This window comes from Artibeus jamaicensis, unplaced genomic scaffold, assembly GCF_021234435.1.
Source record: "Artibeus jamaicensis isolate MK-2021 breed Jamaican fruit bat unplaced genomic scaffold, CSHL_Jam_final contig_64, whole genome shotgun sequence".
NCBI lineage: Eukaryota > Metazoa > Chordata > Mammalia > Chiroptera > Phyllostomidae > Artibeus > Artibeus jamaicensis.
In genome coordinates this window covers 5,433,309-5,445,353 of record NW_026521911.1, presented here as the reverse complement: position 1 = coordinate 5,445,353, position 12,045 = coordinate 5,433,309, and the positions used below count along the sequence as shown (strand labels likewise).

The window sequence follows — 12,045 nt, the reverse complement described above, 5'->3', positions numbered from 1 at the left end:
GTCTGCTCAGGATCCAGTGGCTCTATGGGCAAAGCAGAGGCTGAGAATCCAGGTTGTTTTGGTGTTGAGTGTAGGTATGTCGGGGGTAGGGAGGTGAGATTAGGAAAAGAAGCAGGTCAAGGTATGTTAATGTTTCTTTTCTCCAAACTGGCCAATTTTTGATATTCGGGTATAAAGGTGTTTTAAAACTAGACTATTGTCTCTGGAGCCCCCTTCTTACTCTGTCAAGTTAATTACAGACCTTGGGCTGTGTAATGTCTTAATCACTATAATCTTTCTTTGATTATCTGAGACCAAGAAATACATGTCAGACCTGATACTGACCTACCTGGATTATTTTGTACCTCCTCCCTCTCTCCAGTTTTTCTGTGACTCCGCCTCCTTGTCCTCCTCTCCCTACTTTTCTATTTCCTACTCCTAATTTTTTTTCTGTCCTGCCTCCACCTACCTTTTCTCCCACCCTCACTTTCTCCCTTCTTTCTGCTCCCCCTATGCTTCCCCTTTTTTATCCCTTCCCCTCTATAGCTCATTTTTTCTTCCCGCTCTTTGGCCCTTCTCCTGTTTGGTTAGGCTTTCTTCACTTCCTCTTAGAAATTTTTGTTATGCTTTCTCAGTATTAGTGGGTTCCTGGTTGTAGGGACCTTTGCTTTGGTGTTTGTGAGGTCCAAACACTCTTTGTTTCCCACCTAACTCCCTTGGCTTTCACTTACACATTCTGTCATCTCCCAGTGTCAGTCTCTCGTCTCACTGCCTCTCTGCCTTGCTCTGGGGCCTGCCAATATATCTTTCTTCCCACGTGTGTCTCCCACCTCGTCCTGCAGGGCAGTGGGCAGCAGCGGGTCGTGGGGAGTGAGTAAGATGGGATGTGGGGAGCTCGAAGACTAGAGAGGGAGGAGGCTGAGTGTCCAGTGGCACTGGGCAGGAGCTCCCATTCTGGTGAGACTGACCAGGAGAGGAATAAGAGCTTTGGCAGCTCTGAGGTGTTGCTGACCTGGAGGAAAAGAGGTAAATTTGTGTGAGCCAGGGAAGACGGGCATAGCAGGCATGAGGTGGAGGGAGAAAAGGAGGAGTTCTAAGCGAGAACAGCAGTCTTTTGAAGAAGAGAGTGGCCTGGCCAAAACAGGGGTTATTTGGGGATAGAGGTGGGTGTGGTGGGAAAGAGGAATTCTCTTTCCCTTTGAAGGCTGGCTTTTGAACTGTTTGTTTCTGCTCAGCAAACTTTGAGCCGTATCCTCAAAGTAAGAGAATGAGAGGGAAAGCAGAGATAAGAGGAGATTGTAGTTTTCCTGGTACTTACTGTCTAGACGAGCATGTACAATGTGTTTCTATACAAAAAGTTTTGAATATAGCGTCCGAACATCATCAGACATTCTCTGAACCATCTTTTCTATATTAGTTATGGTGCCAGGTGCTGGGGCAACAAAAGTGGAAGTTGGACTCAGTTGCTGCCTTCTAGTACAGGTCAAGGAGTATGGGCATCTGTAACCTCGAGTGATAAATATATGTGAAATAAGAGCAGCCCAAGGGGCTGAGATAGCACAGAGGGGGCCTTTGATCCATCAAGTCAGTGACAGAGCTGGGTCCTAAGCTCAGGTCTTCTTTAAAGGTGATATCTAGTCTCTTCTGCCATGTCATCTTCTGGCCCTGTGTGTGCACATAGTGTGCATAGAGTTTTCTTACATTCTCTTTCTGCCTGCCTGTGGGGTTAGACCCTAGGTCATGCTGAGAAGAAAAAAGAACAGTTTTCTCTGAGTCGCCGTGCCATGCCAAGGTAACACTCATTACCTTGGAGGGGAGAGAGACGTGGTCCCTGTTAACTTCTCCTCTCTCTTAGCCATTTGGGTGACTCTGTGCTAAACTCCCTCCATGAGTCATTTGCTCTCTTCCTCTCCTTCTACCTTCTTCACTCCCCACTCCCTTGATCCTTCATTTTTCTTTAGAAAGTGATTTTATTTATTTATCTTTAGAGAGAGGGGAAGGGAGGGAGAAAGAGAGGGAGAGAAACGTTGATGTGAGAGAGAAACATTGATCAGTTACCTCTAGTATGTGCCCTAAATGAGGACTGAACCTGCAGCCCAGGCATGTGCCCTTACCGGGACTTAAACTGGCAACCCCTTGCTTTGCTAGATGCCACACAACCAACTGAGCCATACTGGTCAGGGCACCCCTCCAACTTTTCAAAATTCCATTTTGGGTGGGTGGTAGAGTCCAGAGACCAGATGGGGGTAGGCTAGGCATTTTACTCTCATTGGCCTCTGTGATATAGGGGTTTAACAGCTCATAGGATTGGTGAAGGTCAAGTGAAATACTAAATGTGTAAAACTGCTTTGTAGACTGTAAAGTGCTGTGTACAGATGTTACTGTCGTTGTTCCTGAATGCATGTTTAGCTATAAAAAATGCTTAGATGCTGTAACCTGAAGGAAGTGCCCAGGGTTGCTCACTGACTAAAACTGAGCCTCAATCCTTAATAATAAAGGAAAAGGAGGAGTGTAGAAAGAAAATGATTTGGAGACTGGTAATTGGACCCCGTGCTGAAAACTGAAGTCAGGAGGTATAGTGATTTGTTTAAAGTTAAATAGTAGGTGGCAAGTATAAAAGGTATCGTTTCTAGTGATGCCTTGTGATATAGGAAAAAAAAAATGCAGGGGGAGGAATTTAAAAACAGACTGACCTCAATTCAGATTCCGGTTCTACCACTTACTTGCTATCTGGTTTTTAATCTTTCTTTTTTTGAAGATGTAAGTATTTATTTGTTTTAATTATGTTTTATTGATTATGTTATTAGAGTTGTCCCAATTTTTCTCCAGTTGCCTCTCTCTCCCTAGCCTCCCCCACTCCCTTAGGCAGTCCCCACACCGTTGTCCATGCCCTTGGGTCATGCATATGTGTTCTTTGCCTACTCTGTTTCCTGTGCTGTGCTTTATGCCCCCGTGACTATTCTGTAACTAGCAATTTGTACTTCTTAATCCTTTCACCTTTTTTGCCTATTCCCCTGACCCCCTTCCCATCTGGCAACCGTCATCATTCTGTTTCTGTTCCATTTGTTTATTTTGTTTTTTAGATTCAGTTGTTGATAGATATGTATTTGCTGCCCTTTATTATTCATATTTTTGTTGTTGTTGTTCTCCTTCTCCTCCTCCTTCTTTGTCTTCTTCAAGAAGACCCTTTAACATTTCATACAGTGTTGGTTTGGTGATGATATACTCTTTTAGCTTTTTCTTGTCTGGGAAGCTCTTTATCTGGCCTTCAATTCTAAGTAATAGCTTTGCTGGGTAAAGTTATCTTGGTTGTAGGTCCTTGCTTATTATTACTCTGAATATTAATTCCTTGCTAATCCCTTCCGGCTTGCAAAGTTTCTTTTGAGAAGTCCGCTGACAGTCTTATGGGAGCTCCCTTGTAGGTAACTAACTGCTTCTTTGTTGCTTCTTTTAAGATTCTCTCTTTGTCTTTAACCTTCTTCACCCCCCACTCCCTTGATCCTTCAATTTTCTTTAAAAAGTGATTTTATTTATTTATCTTTAGAGAGAGGGGAAGGGAGGGAGAAAGAGAGGGAGAGAAATGTCAATGTGAGAGAGAAACATCAATCAGTTACCACTAGTATGTGCCCTAAATGAGGACTGAACCTGCAGCCCAGGCATGTGCCCTTAGTGGGACTTGAACTGGCAACCCCTTGCTTTGCTAGATGCCACACAACCAACTGAGCCACACTGGTCAGGGCACCCCTCCAACTTTTCAAAATTCCATTTTGGGTGGGTGGGAGAGTCCAGAGACCAGATGGAGGTAGGCTAGGCATTTTCATTATGATGTGTCTTGGAGTGGGCCTCTTTAGGTTCATCTTGTTTGGGACTCTGAACTTTCTGGTCTTGTATGTCTATTTCCTTCACTGAGTTAGGGGCATTTTTTATCATTATTGTTTCAAATAAACCCAATTTCTTTCTTTCTTTTCTATCTAGCACCCCCCATGACACAAATATTTGTATGTTTGAAGTTGTCCCAGAGGCTCCTTATACTAATATCATTTTTTTGAACTCTTTTTTCCTTCTTGCCATTCTGATTGGGTATTTTTTTTCTTTCTTATATTCCAAATTGCTGATTTGATTCTCACCTTCATCCACTATACTGTTGATTCCCTGTAAATTGTTCTTTATTTTAATTAGTGTATCCTTTGTTTCTTTTTTTTTATGATTTCCATGCCCTTTTTTTATAATGTTGAAGTTTTTACTAAGTTCGCTGAGCATCCTAATAACGAGTGTTTTGAACTCTGCATCTAGTTGCTTGCTTATTTTCATTTTGTTTGGCTCCTTTTCTGAAATTTTGTTCTGGTCTTTCATTTGGGCCATGTTTCTTTGTGTCCTCATTTTGACAGCCTCTCTGTACTTGTTTCTATGTATTAGGTAGAGCTGCTATATCTCCCAGGCTTGGTAGTGTGGCCCAATGTAATAGGTATTCTATAGGGTCCAGTGGCACAGCCTTCCCTATCACCCAAGCTGGGTACTCAAGGTGCACCCACTATGTAGGCTGTGTTCACCTTCCTGTTGTAGTTGAGCTTTGATTGCTGTTGGCATATCCAAGATCAGCCACTGCCTGTGTTCTGTTTGGGGTCACACAGCTAAAACTACAAAGTGATCTGTAGATGGCCGTTGCTTGTGCTGGCCTTGGAAGTACCCAGTCGAGGCCAAGCTGTGAACCAAGGCTAGCTGCTGCTAGTGCTGGGCTTGGGGAAACTTTGCAAGAGGTATGGGGCTTGCTGAGGCCAGATGCTGCTTGTTTGAGATAATTTAGGAAAATCTGAAGAATGGGCCAAGACAAGCCATTTGTATGGAAAAGCCACTGGAAATGGCTTGGGTGGGTCCAAAAAATGGGTGGGGTAGTGCCTCATGGAATCACAAGGGTGGGGCAAACAGTGTGAGCCAGGTCGATGGATTCTCGGATATGGTGCCTTCCTGCTTGCTCTGTGGCTGTGTTGGTGGGGAGGGCTCAGAAAAGGAACAGTGGCCTCTGCCAACACTTCTGTCTGGGAGAAGGTTGCCCCCCAGGTCTTTCCCTGATGCTGGACAGTTAATTTCCTCCCCACATGTCTGGTGCCCTTTGAGCTGCTGCCCTGATACTGGCGCTAAGAGGGAATGAGTCTGAGTAAGTCACTGAGTAGGCCTTATAAGAGGAACTGCCTGGGAATCTGGCATCGATTTTTACAGCCAGAAGATATGGTGACTTACCTTCCTGGCACTAGAACCCTGGGCCGAGGGGCCTGGTGTGGGGCTGGGACCCTTTGCTCCTTAGATATTTCTTCTGATTTTTATCTACTGCATGTTAGTGTGGGACTAGCTGTTCTCTGCCTCTCCTACCAGTCACAGTGTAATTTCTTCTTTAATTCTGTAGTTGTAGGACTTCCATTCAGCTCAATTTCTGATGGTTCTGTATGATGGTTGTTCTGTAGTTTAGTTGTAATTTCGATGTGGTTGTGCGAGGAGGTGAGCTGTGCTTACCTACACTGCCATCTTGATCGGAAGTTTGGTTTTTAATCTTTCTAAGCTTTACATATCAAATGAGAGATATTTATACCTACCTTGGAGAGCTACAATAAAGCTTAAAAATAATTCTATAAAAAAAGAAAGATATACATAGTAGGCACTTAACAGCTGTACTTATTCTTATCTCATAAAAATAAACTCTGAGGTCACCTTCTTAAGAAAGTTTTTCCTCACTTGTAGGGTACTAAGGGCCCCTGTTTTGGATTCATGCAGCACTCACGGTCTTCCTTTCTCCACTCATAGTGGCACTTACCATGTTGTACTATCACTGTGGTTTCTGTATCTTCTTCTCCCGTTGGTACGTGAGTATTTTGAGAGCAACCACAGTCTCTAGTAAATCTTGGTGTCTACTTGGTGTGTACTTTTGCCAAGCCCCATTTAGTGGCTTGGTGTACATTGGTAAACACAACAGACTTACTGTTTATTTAGGAAGGCATATTGTAAGTAAATAGAATTAAAATTCTAGATGCTGTGAAAAGCAAGAGGAGTTCCATTTGTTCATGTTAGGTTTAAGGTAGTTTTGAGAAGTACAGGTGGAATTGTGTAACAGATCATTTTTAATCTGAAAGAGAGCTTTTGGGCTAGAGATAGAAACTTGGGCATCATCAACATATAGATAATAGAGCCATGGGATGAATGGGATCATTTGGGGGTGAGTGTAGTGTACCTCCTCCATAAGGAATGGAGGTTCCTGGCCTTGGACGTATGGAAGATAGCTGGTGAAGGAAGGGCCTACAAAGGAAGAGCCTTCTACAGAAAAATAGAAGGAGGGTCAGGTGAATGTATGTCCCCCAAAGCCAAAAAAGTAGAGCATTTGAAAAAGAAAGGAGATTAGTTACATTGAATGTTGCTGAGAGATTGAGTAAGGTGAGGACAGAATAGTGACCATATGATTTGGTGACATGGAGATGATTGGTAGTCTTGACATAACTACTTAGGTGAAATAGTAGGGTGTTAGTTGGCAAACAGAAGGGGAGGAAGTGGAAATAGTGTAAGTAGACAATTCTTTTGAGAAGCTTCGCTATAAAAGGGAACAAAGAAAAATAAATAGTGTTTGGAGGAGGATGTGGGTATAAAGCATAGTGTGTGTGTGTGTGTGTGTGTGTGTGTGTGTGTGTGTGTGTGTTGAATAGGAGACACTATAGAATGTTTATATTCACCCAGTGTTCTCAGGTCAGGCCAAAAATTTAGGGATAAGCTCGATTTTTTTCTTTTTTCTCACACTGTATATCTATCCAGTCTCTAAATAAGGCATTTGGCTCTACCTTCAAAATATTTGTCTCAACAAATGTTTGTTGAATGACTGAATATATCTAACAGATATATTCAGCCCCTGTCAGCCACCATTATATTTTCTGTATTTATGATTTTGACTACTGTAAGTACCTCATGTAAGTGGAATGAGAGAGAGATAGAGGAGAAGAGAGAGAGAGAAGGAAAATATTGATGGAGCTGAAAGAGGATAGCATCCAGGTGAGAGTACAAGTGAAGGAGTAGGAAGAATGGCTTCTGATGGGACACCTTCTTTACTATAACTGGATGGTGCAGGTATAGGGAAGCATACAGATTTGAGGGTGGGGATATGGAGTTCTCTTGCAAAGATTTCTATTTTCTCGTTGAAGGTAATCTAATCAGCTAAAGGGTGAGTGGAACATCCAGTTGAATGACCATTTGAGGTAAGATAATCATATGTAGGGAGGTATCATAATTTTCAAGTGGAGGTAGTAAAACAGGTCATGTCCTTTAGGACATTCAGCAGCTTCAGTATAGAGACAGTTGGTAGAGAGCTGATTTCAACTATCCCAAAGCTGGAATTTTGCCAACTGCATTTTGGAAAGGGAGAGAAGGCAAGAGGGTGATTTTAAAAAATCAGATTTGTTTAGGTTGATTGATCAGATTTGTTGAAGTAAGCCATCTTAGTATCCTACAGATTTTACTGAGAGTTGGTTATCCATGGCCCATAGTTAGTATCTTAATTTTTAGTTCACTGGTCTCTAGCCCGGCATTAACAGGCTCCTACTCTAATATGACTGTTGATGCCATTGTGAACTTTTGCACGTTGCAGTGTACTTATTATACAGTAACTTCTAATTGTCCTTTTTTATTGTCGTAAAATACATATAAAATAAATAGATTATCTTCAGTATTTTAAAGTTTACAGTTCAGTGATATTGAATATATTCACATTGTTGTACAACTATCACCGTCCACCATCTGTCCCCATACCTCTTCATCTTGTAAAACTGGAACTGTATACCTACTAAACATTGCCTCCCCAGTCACCCCTTCCCCAGTTCCTGTCATCCACCATTATAGTTTCTGTCTCTGTGGTTTTGACTAATTTAAATATCTCATATAAATGGAATTGTACATTGTTTACCATTTTTGTGACTGGCTTATTTCATTTAGCATAATGCCTTCAAGTTTTATTCACGTCATCGCATATTGCAGAATTTCCTTTCTTTTCTGAATAATATTGCATATCTATCTATCTATCTATCTATCTATATATCACAAATTGCTTATGCATTCATCTGTCAATGGACACTTGGATTACATCTACATTTTAGCTATTGTGAATAATAGTGCTATGAACATGGGTATAAAAACATGTCTTTGAGACCCAACTTTTGGTTCTTTTGGATATATACTCAGAAATGGAATTGCTGAATCATATGGTAATTCTACTTTTAATTTTTTAAGGGAAGTGCTATACTGTTTTCCACAGTGGCTTTATCACCTTATTCCCCACAGCAGTGCGCAGGGTTCCAGTGTCTCCACATCCTCACCAACACCTGTTGTTTTCTGTTTTCTGATGGCAGCATCCTCATGGATGTGAGGTGGTATCTCATCATAGTTTTGACTTGCCTTTCCCTGTTGATCCGTCATGTTGAACATCTTAGTTGCTTATTGGCCATTTATTTGTATGTCTTTTTTTGAGAAATGTCTATTCAGGTCCTTTGCCCATTTTTGATTAATGTTCTTTTTGTTTTTGTGATCGAGTTTTAGACGATTGATGGTTTTTTGTTTGTAGTGATTTTGATAGATGATGGCTAGGGAAAAAGAGAAGTGAAGGCAGGGGGGACTAATGGATAGAGGATCAGAGCTCAAAATGAAATCTAAGAGTTGTAGTGGAAGTTCTTGAGTAAGTGAGCTGAGTGAATAGGAGGTTATGTTTGGAGTATTTTTGATTCATTCCAGATATTGGAGCTGATGCACATTTTGGTCATAAGGTCCAGGGTGTAATCATGGGAGTATTGGTTAATTTGGACTGGAGATCAGCAGGTGAAGCGACCAGTGTCGGAAGGTCGTCACTGTGGCTGTGGAAGTCATGAGAATGGTTATTTGGTGTACAGAAGACTGACCTCAGAACTAAAGCCTCTGAGTGGGGTGACCAGGAAAGGTCGCCACTCGCTATTAGATAGCGAGAAAGGATGGTAGCAGCCAGTGGAGGTTACTAAAGGAATAGAGATGTTTTACGAGAGGAACAGAAAGAAATGGTTTTCAGAAATGGCACTGAAAATTAAGGACAGCGCTGATAGGTTGGGTAGGAGAGTGAACACAGCGTCCAGTTGAGAGGGCTGCTAGAGAGGACTCTTCTTCAGGTGACAGATAACTGGGTTTCTTTTAAGGCAAGGAAGCAAGGGGAGTTGGCCTATGACAAATGGGAAGTCCCAAAGGAAAATAGTTAAAGGTCCAGAGTTGGAAAGGGGTGAAAAGTTTGGTCAGAGTAGAGGTCATTCAGCAAGGTTGGAGATGGGGGTTTGGGTGATCAAGGGTGACTGAAGTAAGTGGACACTGGAAGCTTGATTGGCTTAATCAAGCCAATATCCAATATCTTTTAGAGGAAAGGGCAGTCCATTGTCATACTGTGGTTCTTAATACTTCCAAGAATATTCCTTTGAGGCAGCATGCAGCAGTGTGGGAAATCACAGGATATGTTCAGGCAGAGATTTTCTGGAAGATTATCCATCTAGGAGACAGCAGAATAAATTCCAGCGTTTCTTGAAAGATTGATCCAGACTGCTGTATCGGTTCCTTCCAGCTCTCAGATTGTATGAGCTTCAGGGTTTTTTTTCAGGTGTTGATTTTCTGAGTTCAAGCCATTCATTGGGGGTCTAGAGGTTTGAAGCTTACTGTTGGGAATAGCTCAGCTGTGGTCAGGAATTTCCCAAGATGGTAAGGACAGGATTATAAGACCTTTGGTACTGGTTCCTGCAAGTAACTCCAGTGACTGCACGGGTGGTAAGAATGAGGAAGATGTGCAGGCAGGATTGGTGGGGGGAGGAGAGTATGAAGGTACGGGCCAGCAGGTGAATTAAGCCTGACATCAAACCTTTCTGTCTAATCAACAAAACAAGCAAAATATAACTAAAGACACTGAAATAGAGAATAGGCTGACAGTGACCAGAGGGGAGGGAATTTCAGGAAAAAAGGGGAAGGGTTTGCAGGAACAGGTATAACAGACACATGGACAATAGCAAGAAGGGGGGTGGAAACAGGAGGGAGGTGGGGAGGGCTGGGGGATGGGCTGGGATGGGGGTAAAAGGCAGAAAACTGTACTTGAACAATAATTAAAATAAAAATTTTAAAAAAAGCCTTTCTACCTGTTCTATTTTACTTTGCTGCCTCTCGTACCTCTCCAAACGCAGGAAGCATGCCAGGTACAGGCTCTGTTCATTCTGTCTCAGATAATTAGTGCAGAAAGAGTGTTTCTAAGAGAATCAGAACTATCGGGCTAGCTAGCTATGTCCTTCTCATTCTTTTTTTTTTCAAAGATTTAATTTATTTATTTTTAGACAGAGGGGAAGGGAGGGAGAAAGAAAGGAAGAGAAACAAAAATGTGTGGTTGCTTCTTGTGCTCCCAGCACCAGGGAATCTGGCCTGCAACCCAGGCATGTGTCCTGACTGGGAATTGAACCAGTGACTCTCTGCTTTGTAGTCTGGCACTCAATTCACTGAGCCACACCAGCCGGGGCTCCTTCTCATTCTTTCATTCAGTGATCTTAGATAAATTGCATCCCCTTATGGGTTTAAGGTTCCCAAATATAAAATAAAGTTTAGGAACTGATTTTTTTTTCAAAATTCTTCCAGCTCCTGTTTTTCTCTCCCCTCTAAACAGGTTGCCTTAGTCAGTGAACCTTTACTGTTACCAGGTCTGTGCTGGGTGGGACTCTGGGACATAGAGGTTTAATCAGATTCAGTTTTGTTCCTTGAGTTGTTCATGGTCTGGTGAGGTTAATATGAAATATGATAATTGCTGCATAGAAGTATTTAGAGAATGCTATTATTAATTGGGGGGAAGGTTTGTGTAGGGGGGCTTCGTGAAGGTTTTCATAGAGGAAGTGAGTCAAGCTGGGTATTGAAGAATGAGTAGGACTTTGCTTGGCAGACAAGTTGGGACATTTTAGGCAGAGAGAACAGTGTGGGCAAAGGCAGGGCCATGAAAGCATATTGAGATGGAATGACAAGTTTAGAGAGTAGAAGAGAAAAACTGGAAAGATGAGTGGGGGCTGTGAACACATATTTATTGGATATTCATTTTGCACCAGATAGCATACTAGATGCTTTTCTGTAGGTTTTTAAATTCTCATGGTAACTCTGTAAGTAGATGGACTAATCTGTTTTTTACCAAGAGGAAACAGAGGGTTAGAAATTAAAGTAGCTTTCCTAACAGCCCAGAAACAGCCTCCAGTTTTCCTCCCTGCTACCTCAGCAGTTGCTTTCTTGTTGCCAAACCGGAGCAAGTGTCTGGAGGCTGCAGAGTGGGAATGGCTTTGATATGTCAGAAGGACATCCCTCAGCAAATTCAAGAGTGCAGCATTCTAGGCCTCTGCCAAAGAAAACCTCCTGGCACAATTTAATTAAAGATCAGATTCTCATAACTAGGTGTCAAGGGCATGCAGTACTCCCCAGTCCTTGGGTGGGGGGGAGGAGTGCAGGTCATGCCAGTCTCAGCTGCTCCAAGTTGTTTGGAACTGTGATTAATATATGGAATTTTATTTCTTCTTGTTCCTTGTTCCCTTCTTCATTTTAAATAATGGGCCAAGGGGTTATTAAAGGTTATCTAGTTCATTCCTTTGCCTCTAGAGTGAACAGGGTGTTGTAGTGGAAAGGGAGGTAGTCTTCGATACAGACTTCATGTCAGGTGCCTGCCTCGGTTGCCGACTAGCCTACTAGCCCTGTGTCCCTGGGTGACTGGCAACATCTCTGACATTTTGTTTCTTCTGCCTGGCTCACTGTTTTATACTCAGTACGCAGCACAGCCTAGCAAATAGTGGGCGGTGATAAATAAATATTTGCACGAATGAATGAGAAAATTGATAGCAGTTGAATAGATTTCCAAGTTTTCTGTAAATTCCAATATGTGATCTAATGTTAGCAGTTATTCAACTATCAGCCCCAAATGATGGTAGAAATCCTATTTGTAAAGATAGTTTTTCCAGAAGGTTCTCTGGGGAAACCATTTTTGATCATTTCAGCAAGTCTCTTAGGCAGTTTCCAGGAGTCTCC

General features: G+C 42.2%; 1 protein-coding gene across 3 annotated transcripts in view; it reads left to right on the top strand.

Moving 5' to 3' along the window:
• Positions 1-12,045, top strand: part of PAK1 (p21 (RAC1) activated kinase 1) — a 145,679-nt gene that overhangs the window by 66,065 nt on the left and 67,569 nt on the right. The window lies entirely within an intron of this gene.